This window comes from Apodemus sylvaticus, chromosome 12 (genome assembly GCF_947179515.1).
Source record: "Apodemus sylvaticus chromosome 12, mApoSyl1.1, whole genome shotgun sequence".
NCBI lineage: Eukaryota > Metazoa > Chordata > Mammalia > Rodentia > Muridae > Apodemus > Apodemus sylvaticus.
Window position 1 is genome coordinate 67,582,799 of NC_067483.1, and position 16,028 is coordinate 67,598,826.

The window sequence follows — 16,028 nt, forward strand, 5'->3', positions numbered from 1 at the left end:
CTCTGTTCCAATGTTACAAAAATATTCAGAGTTTATCCCTGTTATCATACTGCTGATGTCACATTTTGTGAATTAATTTAATATTATTAATTTTAGCTATTGTTACAAATAATTTATTCTACCATACTGAGAAACAAATTTTTTATAAAAATAAAAAATGGAGTAACTATCATAAAATAAAGACTGCAAAGTCTTGACACTGAAACCTGAAGATGTAAGAATATTATACCAAATAAAACAGTGAAATTAAATTAATCTATTTTCTGCTAAAATTATGTCATCTTCCAAAGACAGTTGCTAAGCTGTATGTGGTGGCAGTCAGGAGGCAGAGGCAGGTGGAACTCTGTGAGTCTGAGAACAGCTTGGTCTGACAGGGTCTGACAGGTTCTCAGCTAGCCAGAGCTAGAGAGTGAGAAGCTATCATAAAATAAAACAAAAAGATAGTTGCTCATTCTTCTCTAAAGAGCACAGCCTTTCAGTATCAGAATTCTAAGAATCAACGTAGGCTATGGATTTCTCAGTAAAGAAACCATTGTTGAACTATCTATGAATTGTAGTATTTCAACAACTAGACACTCAGTTGCCTGGCACAGTTTATTCACTTATAAATCTCTACCTGGTAAAGGTTGTTAGAATTAAATGATGAATAACATAATGTAACTAAAATGCTGCTTGGAGAGTAGAAATTTTTAATAAAAACTTAGTAAAAATTAATGTATGGACTCTATTCTGTCCCACGAGATAGAACAAGTCTATTTTCATCATTGTATAATAAAAATTACCTTTTTTTTTTTTAAGTGGTGCTGGAGATCAAACCCAGGGCCTTACATGTGCTAAAGTGTTCCACCAGTTACTTATATTTAAGCCCTATATAATTCCCTTAATTCTAGATCTTAAAGGCACTTGAAGGAAAGTTTATTCCGGATTGTTTTAAAGACTATAAACATGCTATGCCTTTGTTTTCTTGAGGTATCAATCAAAGAAGGAAGATAAGTTTATCCCCTTTGTAGACACCATACTTATGAAAGGCTTGGGTTTATCCTAAGCCGTAGCCTTCTCAAGTTGCTTCCTGTTAAGTTCATTATTCAACATTTAGAAAATAGAAGAGCCAAAAAGAACTCACATGAAAATAGGCATTTCTGAAGTGAGGATAATGTCAATTTCTCACAACCAGGCCAGAAGGTTTGTTAAGTAAACAGATAACAGACATTGTTCTTTCTTTCTGATTACCCTAGCATTCAATAGCAAGAGCACTGTGATGCACTGCAGTGATTTGCTTTTGACCATGACTGGGAATTTTCACAAACATGGTCCAAATCTGATACACAGAGCAAACTATTCAATAACCACATTATGAGAACTTTTGCCTGGCTCATGGGGAAATACCTTCCAGTCAATCAAGGAAGGACATTCTCCAGGGTGTGACTGAACTGCAAAGATCCTGTTGAATCTTGTCATGAGACTCACTAATCCTTGATTAGTCCATCAACAGTGACTTTCCCTAGCACACTGTGACCAACTAGATTGAACAGAAAGCAAAGTGCCATCTGCCTGTGATCACAAAATGTTTTCTGATTTTGATGGTGTCCCTCCCAACACGTTTTCCTTTCAGTTTTCTATGTGTTAATCATTCATTCAAAAAAATGAAAACAGATTCTTGAGGTCAAGCAGCATCATTGGTGCTGACACTACCCTGAGATATGGAAAAGCAGGAAAAAGTCCAGTTTTAGGCAGTTAACCTAGGATGCAGGGCACGGGGCACAGGGCATGAAGGCAACTCTGAAAGGGAGGAGGCCCCAGCAGCAGTCCCCAGGGGATCACAAGTCTTCCATGTTTTGCAATTGGACTACTATACCACCAGGGACTAGGCAAAGCATCAGGCCCATGTGAATGTATTTCATATACAGTTCTACGGTGGATCCATTAATCAATAACTTATATATAGCAAGCTTATTCATTGAAAAACCTTCAAGCTATTAGCATGTTTTTGACATAGAAAACTCAAGCTTATTGTTTATATGAAGAGTTTTATTTCAATGTGGAAAAAAATCAAAAGGCATTTAACACTTTCAAATATACATATTTAAAAATGTACTAAACACCCTTAGGAAGTGAATCCTTTCCCCATCAGCTGAGACACTAACATGTTTGGCTTCATTTTCTTTAGGGAAAGAGAACAGGTTCCCAGAGCAGTGTGTTGCTAGGAAACCTTCCAAGCTTATTTATCTTGTGCTGTGGGGCGATAGCAAACATCCACCTGTAATTGGCACAATGCGAAGGGGGTGGGGGTGGGGCCGAATGGGAAAGAGTCAGCAGGCTCCAGTGAGGCTCTTGGAATATGTGAGGTAAGCGAGCAAATGGTGTCTTCACATTCTCACAGTACAGTTCAGGAATAAATACAATTATGTTGTTTTAGGGAATGGAATATGGAAATTTGCAAATTTTCTTACTGAAGAAAGGAATTAAAGAAGACCTCTTTAGTGTGTAGCTTTCATTAAAAGAAGAAAAGGTCAACTAAATATTATTAAAGTTGAAATAATCTATTGTGTCAACCATATGTTTATCTCCTTAAGTAAAATCAACTTAATGGAGGTCCTCACATGAAGAATTTATTAAGGGTTAGCACTCCTTTTAGGACTGAATGATTGCAGTGTGTTGTTTCGGCAGCTGAACATCCCTCTACCTTCCCAGAACTTCCTGTTTGGCTGAATTCAGGGAATGAGTACAGCTGACAAAAAGCACTCATTATTTCAAAATGTCACTCTAAAAAGGCTGGAGATACAGCTCTGAGATATAGGGCTTTACCTATCAAGACCTTAAATTTAATTTTCCAAGCTATATTTTAAGAATTTGTAATTAAATGAACGGGAAAGTAAAACTGATCTCCAGCTCTGGCAGGGCTCCGGCAGCAACTGTGTAGACACCCGGCTAAGAGCTGGCCTGTGGGAGGGCAGCTGCCTCTGGGAGGACAGCTTCCTTACATAGAAACTATGTCTTGAATCATCCCGGTTAGAGAATGTCTCACAGTACGTGGCCTGACAGGGACACTGATGTAATAAATACCTATTCACACATAGTTAAGTGGGGCTGGAGGGACCTTTGGTGACTATGTGGCCACTCATCAACCTTTTTAGGATGATGAAGCTGAACATATGTGGCCAAGCTCTGGATAGTGCCAAACAATTCCCCTGGCCTGTTCTGGACTCCCACGTGTGTATGGAGGTCGCATCACAGGTGAGATGCTGCCAGTATGGCTGATGCTAACACCACTTTTTGTTTTGTTTTGTTTTTGCCACATTCATACACATTTTTATTTACTGCATTTCCTCTTAACCAACTTTGAAAAATAGACTTATTTTATAAGAAAGCAATCAACTTGGAAACAGAAGTAGAAATAGAAAAATTGTTCCTCAAAACTGCCTGCAGGCTCATTCTAGAGCCTGTAAATATGTTGTTTTACAGTACAGTACAAATAGATTTTCAAATGTGACTAAGCCTAAGAACTCTGAGATGGAAATATTTTAGATTATTGGGTAGGCCCTGTGTAATTACATGAATCATTAAAAGAGAATTTTTTCCAAGTTCACTGAGATGTGACTATGGCCAAAGGGCTAATCTGCTCCTGCTGCTGCTGCTACTGGCTTTGGGAAGCAGAATTCCCCCAGTAAAGGAATGTGAACAGCCTTTACATTCTAGAAAAAGCAAGGAAATGAAGCTCCCTAAAAGAACACAGTCCTGGGAACACCTTTATTTGGATCAGTGACTTCCAACCTACAAATCTGTAATATACATGTCCTTATAATTGCTTAACTTACAGTGATTTACCATGGTATTAAGAGAGAACTAAAACAATATATTATAAGTAATAAGTGCTATTAATTGTACCATTGAATGTTCACAAACATAAATCAGTAGAGTCTTTATATGTTTGCTAAAAGCAAGAATGACATAATTTTATGGATGTTCCAGAATTAAATCTATTACTGTGCATGTTACTTAAAAACTGAAAAAAGAAAACCCACTCCTCCCCTTCATGTAACTGACTGAAAGAGTGCCACTATAAAACAAACTGCAAATGGTTACACCTCAGATTACAAATGCCAGGATGTGAATCTAGACAGAGTAAATGACAGTTAAAGGTCATGTGGCTCCAGCCTAAGTGCACATTCCTGTGGTCCCTCTCGGCTTTCTCTTTCACATCACTCATTACACTGGCTGTGGTATTTCAGAAATTGCATCCAGGCCTTGCTAAGGAACTGAGCAATATCCACAGGCATTTTCATTATGGTTTCATTGCCTTCCATTTCTTTAAATGTCTTTCACACCCCCTAAATTAGTGGTTCTCAACCTTCCTAATGCTGCAACCCTTGAAAACAGTTCCTAGTGTCATGGTGACCCCAACCATAAAATTATTTCATTGCTACTTTATGAATGTAATTTTATTATTGTTATCAATCATAATGTAAATATCTGATATGCAGGATATTTGATATGTGACCCCCTGTTGGGATCACAACACACAAGTTGAGAAACACTGCTCTAAACAATATGATGGCCAGTATTTTGAAGGACACTGCTCTAAACCAAATGGGTCTTTTCATTTATTTCCCAGACGCTGCAGCCTAGTGGTTATCAATTTGGAACCACCGAGGAACCTTTATTAATTCTACTGCTGGTACTAATGCCCTCACCAGCAGGATAGGACACTTCTTGATGTGAGTACGTCATATTCTGTTGTAATCAGGAAATAATAAAGAAGAGTCTAATAAGTTTAAAGCAGAGGGGAGTGGTAGGGAGCTGGTGGAAGAGCACTAGTCATTACCCACAACAATCATGCTAGCCTCAGTCAGAGATACTGGAAGGAAGATTGCAAAAGATTACAACTTGTGTGTTTCTTACAGGAAATGCTCAGGCTGAGAAATGCTTTGGATTTTGAAATCTGGATATTTGCCAATATATAAAGAAGTGCCTTGGAGACAGGATCCAAGCGTAACCACTGAGTTCATTTATATTCCATATACACCTTATATACTAACTAGAAGGTGATTTAAACAGTTATAGTGCATGGGCATGGTTCTGTGTGAACATGTGTGTCCACACGAGAGTGTGCACACTTGTACACGTACTTGCAAAGGCTAGAGGAGGTTATAGGGTGTTTTGTTATGTCACTTTCAGCCTTATTCCTCTGAGATGGTGTCTCTGACTGAACCTGGAGTTAAACTGGTGGACGGACAGAAGACCAGCACATCGTCCTGCGTCCACTCCCAGTGTGCTAGGGTCCAGGTAGGTTTACAACATACCCAGCTTTTAAGTGGGTGCTAAGATCTAACTCAGGACCTCATGGTTTTACAGATGCTGCTCTAAAGTCTCTCTGCATAAACCCTGTACTTGTGTTTTGACTGAGACCTCCCAAAAGAAATCAGGTATGGAATTTTCTACTTCTGGTAGTCAGTACTGAAAATCCTTCCAATTTTGGAGCATTCCAGATCAGCAATGTCTGATATGTACACCCAGCTACCTTCACCCTCCACAGTCTCTCTCTCATTTAAAGATGTATTTCTTAGGGCTCTGCAGATGGCTCAGTGGGTAAAGTGCTTGTTGCATAAGCAGGGACTTGAGCCTGTTTGACCAACATTTACTTAAGAATAACAAAGAAATAAAAGCCAGGTGTGATGGCAACCATCCCAGACCTGGGAAGTGGAGACAGGATCCTGGAGACTTGCTAAGACAGCCTGTCTAGCCAATCAGCGAGCTCCAGGTCCAGTGAGAGCTGCTATCTCAAAAAAATAAAGTAACAGTTGAGGCATGTAGGGCCAGCCTGTGCACTCCAAGGGCACAAGCATGGGTGTGGCTATCCGCAGCACATGGGGTTCATCAGAGAGAGGGCATTTCTCATGTTTAGGTGTAGTCAAACACTTTGTTTGTTTGACTACAACAGATCTAAAATTGTTTTCTATTCATTGCAAATGAACTTGCTGTAATGGTCTTGAATTTACTAATGAAAGATATCACTTTATTTTGCCTTTTCGCTTTATTATTTACTTTGAATATTTATTAATATTTGAATTTCACATGTATTGTGGCTCTTATAAATTATATTACAGTTTATTTTCTGTGTATGCATGCAAATGTATTTGTGGGACAGAGGACAACATGTGGGAGCTGTTTTTTTTTTTTTCCTTTTACTGTGTGTGGGTCCCAGGGATCAAACTCAAGTTGTCAGCCTTGGTGGCAAATACCTTTACCTACCAGGTCATTCACTAGTCCAAATTTCTGAGTCATTAGCTGGCCTAAATTTGACATATATATTTTAATTAGATATTTTTTTAAGCCAGTGAGATGGCCCAGTAGGTAGAAGTGCTGTGTAAGCCAGGAAACCTAAGTTCAAATCCCAGAAGCCCCATAAATGGCTGACTCTATAAAGCTGTCCACATACGTCCACATCTGTGTGGTGGTATGCACAGAACAGCTGAAAATATTTTAAATATGTATTTGTCATATAATTATGATTTAGTTAAAAAATGCAATCAGTCTTTGCATGTTTAGGAGTTCAAGTGCTTCCCAACACAACAGATCTTAAATTTGGGCTAGTTATTAACTGGACAACCAAATTCTATTTATTTTATTTTATTTTATTTTATTTTATTTTATTTTATTTTATTTTATTTTATTTTGTTTTATTTTATTTTATGTATGGGTGTTTTGCCTGCATGTACATCTGTGAATCATGTATATGCCTGGTGCATTCAACTCCTGAAGGGACCTTGGATCTTCTGGAACTAGAGCTACAGTTGGGAGCTTCTATGTTGATTCTGGCAATCCAACCCAGGCCCACTGGAAGAGCAACCTGTAGTCTCTCCAGCCCCAACAACAGAATTCTTAAATAACAAAAATGCATCTGCTATATTAACGTAAAGAAAACTATCAACAGAAAAAAATAAACAACACATGATAAAATAAACGTAGAGGTTTTCAGCCTGACATATACAACGCTAAATGGCATGATCTTTTGTTTACAGCCATGGATGCTGAGGACAGGATGCAAGGTCTTGCCCATGCTAGGCAAGTGCTCTATGTCTGACCTATATGCAGGTAGGACAAGCTTTGTGCATATTCCACCCGGCTCCCGGGCACCCCGGGCTCCACTGATCTCACGGATGAATGTCAGCAATACCCTCTCCTCACTGCAACAAGCAGGACATTTTCAAACTGGGGCAGGCAGGCTTGAGTGGTCTACAATCAACATGGGATCTGCACAGTAAAATTACTTAGCTAGCCTACCAATAAATAAAGGATGCCTGCAAGGTTTTCAGTATGGCATTCTGGTGACTGGTTCCCCTTCTTGGCTGTGTGTTAGAGACAGGGGCTCACTATGTACCCCAGGCTGTATTTAAACTCACTATGTGACCAATGATGGCCTTTACCCCTGATATTCTGGGATTATAATGAATCATCATTATCATATTCTGCTATCATATGCTATCATATCCTGCTTTTTCCTTCTGCTTTTAAAAGTTATTTTTATTTTCCCAATTCATTTGGTGAAGGAAGCTGCATGCCTAAGATCAAGGGAAAACTTGCAGGAATTGTTTTTGTCCTTCCTTCCACCAAGTGGGTCCCTAGGATCAAAAGTGCCTTTAAATGCTAAACCACCATGCTAGCCACCTGCTCTGTTGTTTTTGATCAGCAGTAACTGGTGTTAAAAATGTATGGAATTATTTCAGGTCAAAACTTTACTAACAGCTTTAGAGAGGCAACTTAGGCCTCTTCAGGACTCTGGGGCAAGCTAGTCAGAATTTACACATGAGAACAATGAAGAGAGGCAGCATGCAGCAGGCTGTGCAGCTGGCAAACAGTCAGATATAGGCAGACGGGAGTCCTCAGCAGCCCACCTGTGTACCTTTCCTCTTCCCACTACAATGTAAGACAGGGATACTTGAGAGGCTTAAGGTCTAGACAGAAGGTCTAGTTACCACACATCAATAGATGAGGTAGAGCAAGAGGAAACTTGTCCTGTGAAAGTGAGGGAGGAGCACCTCAGTGAAAAGGATTCTCACTATGCTTGTTTTGAGTACACTTCCTTCTTTAATGAGAAGATACCATTTCTCCTGTGTTGAAAAGTAACATGGAGCGGTGCCGAGATGCTTCAGAGATTGAGAGCACTTGCTGCTCTTGCAGAGGACCTGGGTTCAGTCCCAGAATCCACGTGGTAGCTTATAACTATCTATAAGTCCAATCCCAGGGGATATGATGCCTTCTCCTTGTCTCTGCAGATACCAAGCAATGCATGTGACAAACATACATACAAGTATGTAAAGTATTCACATACATAAAATAAAAATAAGTAAATTGTTTTAAAAAGTAGAATTGGGCCAATCATTTGTAAAAGCTATTTACAGAATAGCTTGAGAAATTTATTTCTTTTATAACTGAAAGAAATTTTTTAAAAACATCAAGCCAGACTTGGTGGTACAGGTCTAAATTACATATCCAAAGCATGCCTGGGCTACAGAGACAGTTGAAAGTCTGCTTAAACAATTTAGTGAGACCCTATCTCAAAATAAATAAAGAAAAATCTATGTCAATAGCAGAGTGCTCAACTAGGAGGAATGAAGACCTAAGTTCAAGCCATGGTACCTCCGAACATTAAAATAATTGAAAAACTATTAATGTATGTAAAAGTTGGTGATATCAATCCCTGCTTAGTAAGTTAAAGTAAAAAGCCGATAGGCCCCTTTCCTAGTCATGGTCCTAGGGCTTGTGAAGAAACACCATGACAAAGGCAGTTCATATGAAAGAAGGATTTAACTAGGGGCTTGCTTACAGTGTCCAAGGATAGCCCTATCATGACTGGGAGTATGACAGGAGCATGCAGTACAATGGCAATAGAACAGTAGCTAGACGCCATATCCTGACCACAGGCAGAGCACAGAGAGACTCACTGGGCCTGGCATAGGCTTTTGAAACATCAAAGTTCATCCCCTGTGGATACAGTTCTTCCAACAAAGTCGACCTCCTAATCCTTCTAATCTAATGGTTCTCAACCTTCCTAATGCTGTGGCCCAACAGTTCCTCATGTTGTCATGACTTCTAACCATAAAATTATTTTATTGCAACTTCATAACTAATTTCACTAAATGAGTAATGATGTAAATACCTTTTATGAAGAATATCTGCTATGTGACCCCTGTGAAAGTCATTCAACCCCCAAATGGGTCGTGATCTACAGGTTGAGAACTGCTGTTCTAATCCTTTCAAAGAGCTGCACTCCACGGTAACTAAGCATTCAAATATATGAGCTTATGTGGGCCATTCTCACTCAAACACCACAGACCCAGGTTAATATTTTTCAAAGCAAATGTTCTGGGTTCTAGGATCAATAAACCATTCCATTTCAAATATCAATCACTGGATGAAGAGAATAGACATAAAATATATTTTGAGGGACCTGAGAAAGTTTCTAAGATAGGGTGGGTCATAATCACTTCTGCAAGAATTCATCAATCTGGATATTAAGTGGGACAGTATTTAACAGAGTTATAACAGTGAGTTTGCAACAGTTTGTAAATTAAAGGACCAGAGAGAAAATGGAAAAGAGCCAATGTACAAGAAGAGATCTCATCCTATGGGTTTCACCTTGGTCCCCTTCATATTAGACAGCAACACAAACTACTTTGACTCTTTATGCTTTTAACAATAAAAGAAATGGGACATTAGTCAATGACATTTTATCTACAAGCTTAAGAAATAAAATTAACAAACCATCAGAGCCTATAAAAGACTGTTAGACAACTTCCAATACTTATGGATCACAATATGTAAGAGAGCAGAGAAAAGAAATACACTCATTTCTTCTAACTCTAACTCAAGAGGCTGGAGCACCAACTTGCTAAGTGTCTCCTCTGCAATTCACACCAACAACCTGTGGCGCTGACCTTGCTTCCACCTCTTCTGATTTGACCGTTTTTCTAATTACTCATGCCTAAAAAGATACACACACCTGTGACAGATTCCTGAACCTATGATTGATTAATTGTATGTGGGCCATTTTGTGGTGTATATTGTTCTTCACAGAATGTAGCATACTTAAAGTGTTGATGAGAGTTCCTGAAATACCAATTTTCTTTGCCCTGTCTAAATATCAGCTGTCTAGTCCTGCGGCTATAGCAGCTTTAGAAGATCTACATTTATAAGATGTGCTTACCTGTCCAGTTCTAATCCTTTTATCTGTCATCTTTGATTTAGCAAACTATTTTTGTTGAATTCCTTAGCACTTCTATTATAAAACTTTCTTATCCCCACCGGGCGGTGGCGCACGCCTTTAATCCCAGCACTTGAGAGGGGCAGAGGCAGGCAGATTTCTGAGTTCGAGGCCAGTCTGATCTACAGGGTGAGTTCCAGGACAGCCAGGGCTACACAGAGAAACCCTGTCTCAAATAACAAAACAAAACAAAGCAAACAAACAAACAAAACCTTTCTTATCAATACATAATTCTGGAAGTAAAGGAATTTCTGTATTATGTGCATGTTGAAAGTGTTCAGATTTATAGTTTATGGTTGTGCAGGCCAGTTTTAAGTCAACTTAATGACTTAGATGACTAAAGTCATCTGTAATGAGGGAACCTCAGTTGAAAAAAACGACTCCATTAGAGTATAAGACATTCTCTTAATTAGTCATTAATAGGGGCGGGCCCAGCCCATTGTGGGTGGAGCCATTCCTGGGCTAGTTCATGGATTCTGCAAGGCAGGCTGAGCAAGCCATGATGAGCAAGCCAGGAAGCAGACCTTCCATGGCCCCTGCATCAGCTCCTGCCTCCAGGCTCCTTCCCTGCTGGAGCTCCTGTCCTGACTTCCTTCAGTGATGAACAGTGATTATAAGTATAAGCCAAATAAGTCCTTTCCTCCCCAACTTGATCTGGTCATCCTGTTTCATCACAGCAATAAACCTACCTAAACCACTGGCTTAGAACTTCCACTGTACTTGACCACTTATCCAAAGGCTAAAAAATCACTTGGGTGGTTCCCGTATGAGAACCTTTAAACCTGCGCTCACTCCCCACCCTACTCTCAAGCATGCTTTTCCCCACTGTTCATCTTCTATCTGGAAGCTCCTGTCAGCCACCCAGAAGTGACCCTGACTTCCTCCTTCACTAGTGCTCAAATATGTGAGAGCTTATGCTTGCGTCTCCCTCCAAGCCTCATCGGCAAGGCCCTGGTTCAGCACCTTGTTTCTCTTGACAGCACTATTGCATAACCTCCAGACTAGTCTTGGTGCTCTTCTAGAAGTAGTTTCACTGCAATTTTTCAGAGGCAAATAAAGTATTGTGTTCCCTAAAACTTTTCAGTTGCTTTCCACTGCACTTAGCAAAAATATTTGGCAAGGGTCTGGTGGTCTATTGAATTCTGATATGTATTTTCTTCATGTCATATTTTACAAAGAACAAAAAAAGTGATCATGACAATTTGTCCTGTGAAGTTTTTATCCAATATTTTAAATGTAACTATATTAGTGTGCCTATTTTATTATAGAAGAGGAGCATAATTTATTATGAAATGAATACATACACTGAAAGTATGGGGTAAAATTAATTTTTCACTGACAAGGATATGTAATCAAAAAGTTTAGGGACAAACAATTCCTGCTCTAGCTACATAGTCTATTTTATTCTTTTTTAAAGGTTTATTTGTATATATTAGTGCTCATTTACATGTAAGCCCACGTGTCCAAAGAAGGCATCAGACAAAAGAGGGCATCAGACCCCATTACAGAGGGTCATGAGCCACCATGTGCTTGATTGGAATTGAATGCAGGACCTCTGTAAGAGCTGCCACTGCCCTTAACCGCCAAGCCACCTCTGTAACACTATTTATCTAGCCCTATTTATTCTTTTAAAAGGCACTTTTTGGTTGTGTCTGTGTGTATGTCTCTCTCTCTCTCTGTGTGTGTGTGTATGTGTGTGTGTATACTACATACAACTAACTGAACCACTCAACTCAAGGATGGGCATACAGCTATTTTAATTCCTGGCCAGAAGATAATGAACCTCAGATCCTTGTCAATATATGGCATAAAAAGCCATATGAACATCTTCACTCTGATTTTTCTAAGTGAGCTAGTAAAAAGAAGGTCAAATAGTCTCTGACGTGGGTAAGCGAGGAATTTCATTCTGGAGAAACTTGTTTAAAATTGCATAAAGACTTAGAGGAAGCAAGCTGAAACAATATATTTTCTTTCTGCCACAGCCTTCTGGGAAAAAACTGCATTGAGAGCATAAATGAGCCAAAAGATTTACAGCTGAAAGGGTGATTTACCTCACGGTACTGAGATCCGTCAGATCTCAGGTGGAGTAGCCTCTGTAGCTTGACTGTTCCTTGAGAATGCCCTTCTTTGTGTATTGTTTCTTACACTTGTTTCTGTTTCTACTCCACACTGCACTAATTTATATAAATAATGCTAGGTTTTTTTCTTCACTCCCAGAAGGCAATAGATGCTGTGGAATTTTTATTGTTTTTTAAGTCTCTTTCTTAGATTCTTTGCACTTCCAAGAGAGGAAGAAGCCATTTAGTATGCTTTTAAATTAAGCAATAAAAATTCTGTGACTATACTGGTTATCCTCAATCTGGAGCTAAATTATTAAAATTCTAATTCTTTTTCACTTTGCAAAAATGAAGAAGCAGTAATATCTCAAGTTGGTACAACATACTGAACACTTTGATTTCTGTTTAAGAAGTACTCAAAATCCACTATAACTCTCAAGTAAAATTCCATCTTTAAAGGACTTCTGGGTTAGAAATTTTTTATTTAGAAATTTTAAGTAGGGGCTGGAGAGGGCTCAATGGTTAAGAGCACTGCCTGTTCTTCCAGAGGATACAGGTTCGATTTCCAGCAACCACATGACAGCTCACAACTGTCTGTAGCTCCTGTTCCATTGGATCTTGACACATTCATACAGATATACATGTAGGTACACCACCAATGTAAATTAGAAATTGAATTATATTGCATTCAATTTGAAAACAATTGGATGGCACTGGTTTGATTCCATGAAGTAGATTAATCAGATATGGCTCCAAAACTTGTCCAGAGGAAGCCAGTATAGCTGGGCATCACAAGTAAGCTAATCAAGTGTGTTTGAAGCTAGAGATGAGAGGAGAGAAGCAATGGCCAGGGAGTCAAGGGCAGACTGTCCTTTATTCTCATTTAACCTGACAAGCACTGTAACAGCACTGCACTAACTTTGTGAATAAATACAGGATGCTAAGAAAGTGGAAATTGTTATTGGCAATTAGATTAAAAAAAAAAGAAAGATCTTGTTGAAAATATCTACAAATAGTCTAAAGGTTATAGACTCTTATACTGTGAGAAAATTAACTGAGGCTAATGCGTAGGACAATGTACACAATTTTACCATACCAGGCTAACAGAGATAAACAGCTAGAAAGAAAAATGAGCAATTTTATGGTTCCATCCACCTTTAAAGAAAAGAAGTAAAGCTGGCAAAGTCATCACCAGCAGTACTAAGCAACACCGAGACAGTACTGCTATTTTATACAACCTTTTAAGGTTTGGAGTGTTGAATGAAGAAGGTGTGGCTGCTGTTGTTGCTTTTGTGACACAGTCTTTCTATGCAACATTCGCTGGCCTGAAACTTATATATATCAGGCTGGCCATGAACTTGCATCAATTCTCCTTTGTCTTTCAAAAGCAAAAATATGAACACACACACACACACTTTTTAAGATGGCAAGAAAAAAGTTATTCCAATATCTTAATTTTTAAAAAAATCAGCCATATTTGTTATGGGGGTTAATCCTAGAATCTGTGAGGCTAGGGCAGGAGGAACACTGAGAGTTCTAGGCCAGCATGGACTCCATAGCAAGTATCAGACCAACCATACACTGTTTTAAAAACAACAAAACAACCCCCACAACATCAAAACACACATACTCAAATCATCCACCCACTCACTCCTTACACCAGCATTTATTACCTATCACTATGCTGTAAGCCTAGCCATCCCGATAATTGTACAATTAAAATACACGCTGTATTTAGTTATGAAGTTAGTATATTGCTGAAGGAACAGTGACACTGGAGAGATAGAGCATGGTTCTCCTTTGACTGCTTCTCTGAGGAATGAGAATAAAACGGAGCTTAGAGTAAGCCAGACAATCCCAAGTAGGCAAGAAGAGCATTCCAAGTGTGAAGACAATGAACACAGATAGGAGTGGCTATGCAGTTATTAACACAGTATAGAATGAAAAATCTAGGCCCTTTGTCAAAACTAAGGAGTCAAAATGTGAGGATAGAGCAGGAAACCAAGTATGGAGACCCACGCAGCTGCGCAGGTCACATATGCATGAAAGGATCCTGTCTGAGGGTGCAAATCAGTTTGGATCATAGAAAGTAGAGGAAGTGCTAGCCAAGGCCATATAGTTCTAAGGTACATAGACATCAGTTTGGCAGGAGAGGAGTTCCAAGAACCCAATCACAGAGACCTGCTGCTGTCTACCTCACAGGCCCTGCAACAGTCACTAAGAGCTACTGTGCAAGCCAGGCTTATACAACCAGGCTGTCTGCTGAGTGAGGCAAGGCAGTCTCTACTTTTAAAGAGTTTAAAGATAATTCCTTAATTTAGGGTGTGGCCTTCTGAGTTCTACAAGGAAAGTATAAAAACCATTTGAGGAAGAGTCAAGACATAAAGATTATTCACTTGAAGTGGGGAATTTGAAATCGAGCATATAGGAGAAATGCAAACAGACTGAAATTAGCATTGTCTTCTTAGAGCGCAGTGGTTCCACCACACCCAGACAATGATCTAGAGGCTGACTTAGGAGTTGTGGAATAGCCTTATAAATAGACTAAGGTTTTTTGTTTGTTTGTTTGTTTGTTTGTTTTTGGATTTGGTTTTTTAGAGACAGGGTTTCTCTGTATAGCCCTGGCTGTCCTGGAACTCACTCTGTAGACCAGGCTGGCCTCGAACTCAGAAATCCGCCTGCCTCTGCCTCCCAGAGTGCTGGGATTACAGGCGTTCACCACCACCACCCAGTTAGGTCTGAATTTTTAAAAGATAACATGCAGCATGCTACTATTGATACAGTCTGAGGGTATGTCTTTTACAGTAGCCAACTAGAGATCATGTAGTTAAGACTTTCTGTTGCTTATAAGAAGTGTAAACACTGAATTGACAGAACTCTAGGTGCTCCCACACTGGCCTCTTGAGCTCCATGATGCAGTATTGCACCTGTTCCTTACAGACTGGGGAAGAACATGTGTATGCTCATCATATCAACAGATGCCTCCTGGCTACAAGGTACCATGCCAAATACTATGAACAAAGATGGTTTGAAACAATTCTTTCATTAAAAAACTTGAATGTCAAAACAAAAATACTAACCCCCCCCCATGCTATCATGGGTTAGAGGATAGCATACTTATACAAATTCATTAAGAAATTTGGGACAGAGTACATGAAGACAGGATGTGAGGACTGTCATATAGAAAGATTTTGTTATTGACCAAGATCTTGGTAGAGTAGTCACCAAGAGATAGAGACACCACAGTTCTGTTCCACACCCTCATTTGTCATGTAGAAGACAGTTACTGTTGGGTAGTAGTAGCCAATAAATCCAGATACTGTAGATACCCCAGCTACCTAGAGTCTTAGCATACAAGTCATGCAGAACTAGAAAACTCTATATGGTATTTTTTTTAAAGATTTATTTATTTATTATATGTAAGTACACTGTAGCTGCTTTTCAGACACATCAGAAGAGGGCATCAGATCTTGTTACGGATGGTTGTGAGTCACCATGTGGTTGCTGGGATTTGAACTCAGGACCTCCCGAAGAGCAGTCAGTGCTCTTAACCGCTGAGCCATCTCTCCAGCCCATATATGGTATTTTTTTAATCAATCAGACTTAAAATTATTCTGCTATCCTCTATGCTCATTAGAAAATTGGTGTAGATTCAAGTAAGTTGGATTAAATTCATAGTATTTATTTATTTATTTATTTATTTATTTAAC

General features: G+C 39.2%; 1 protein-coding gene across 16 annotated transcripts in view; it reads right to left on the reverse strand.

Moving 5' to 3' along the window:
* Nucleotides 1-16,028, reverse strand: part of Rabgap1l (RAB GTPase activating protein 1 like) — a 622,756-nt gene that overhangs the window by 39,837 nt on the left and 566,891 nt on the right. The window lies entirely within an intron of this gene.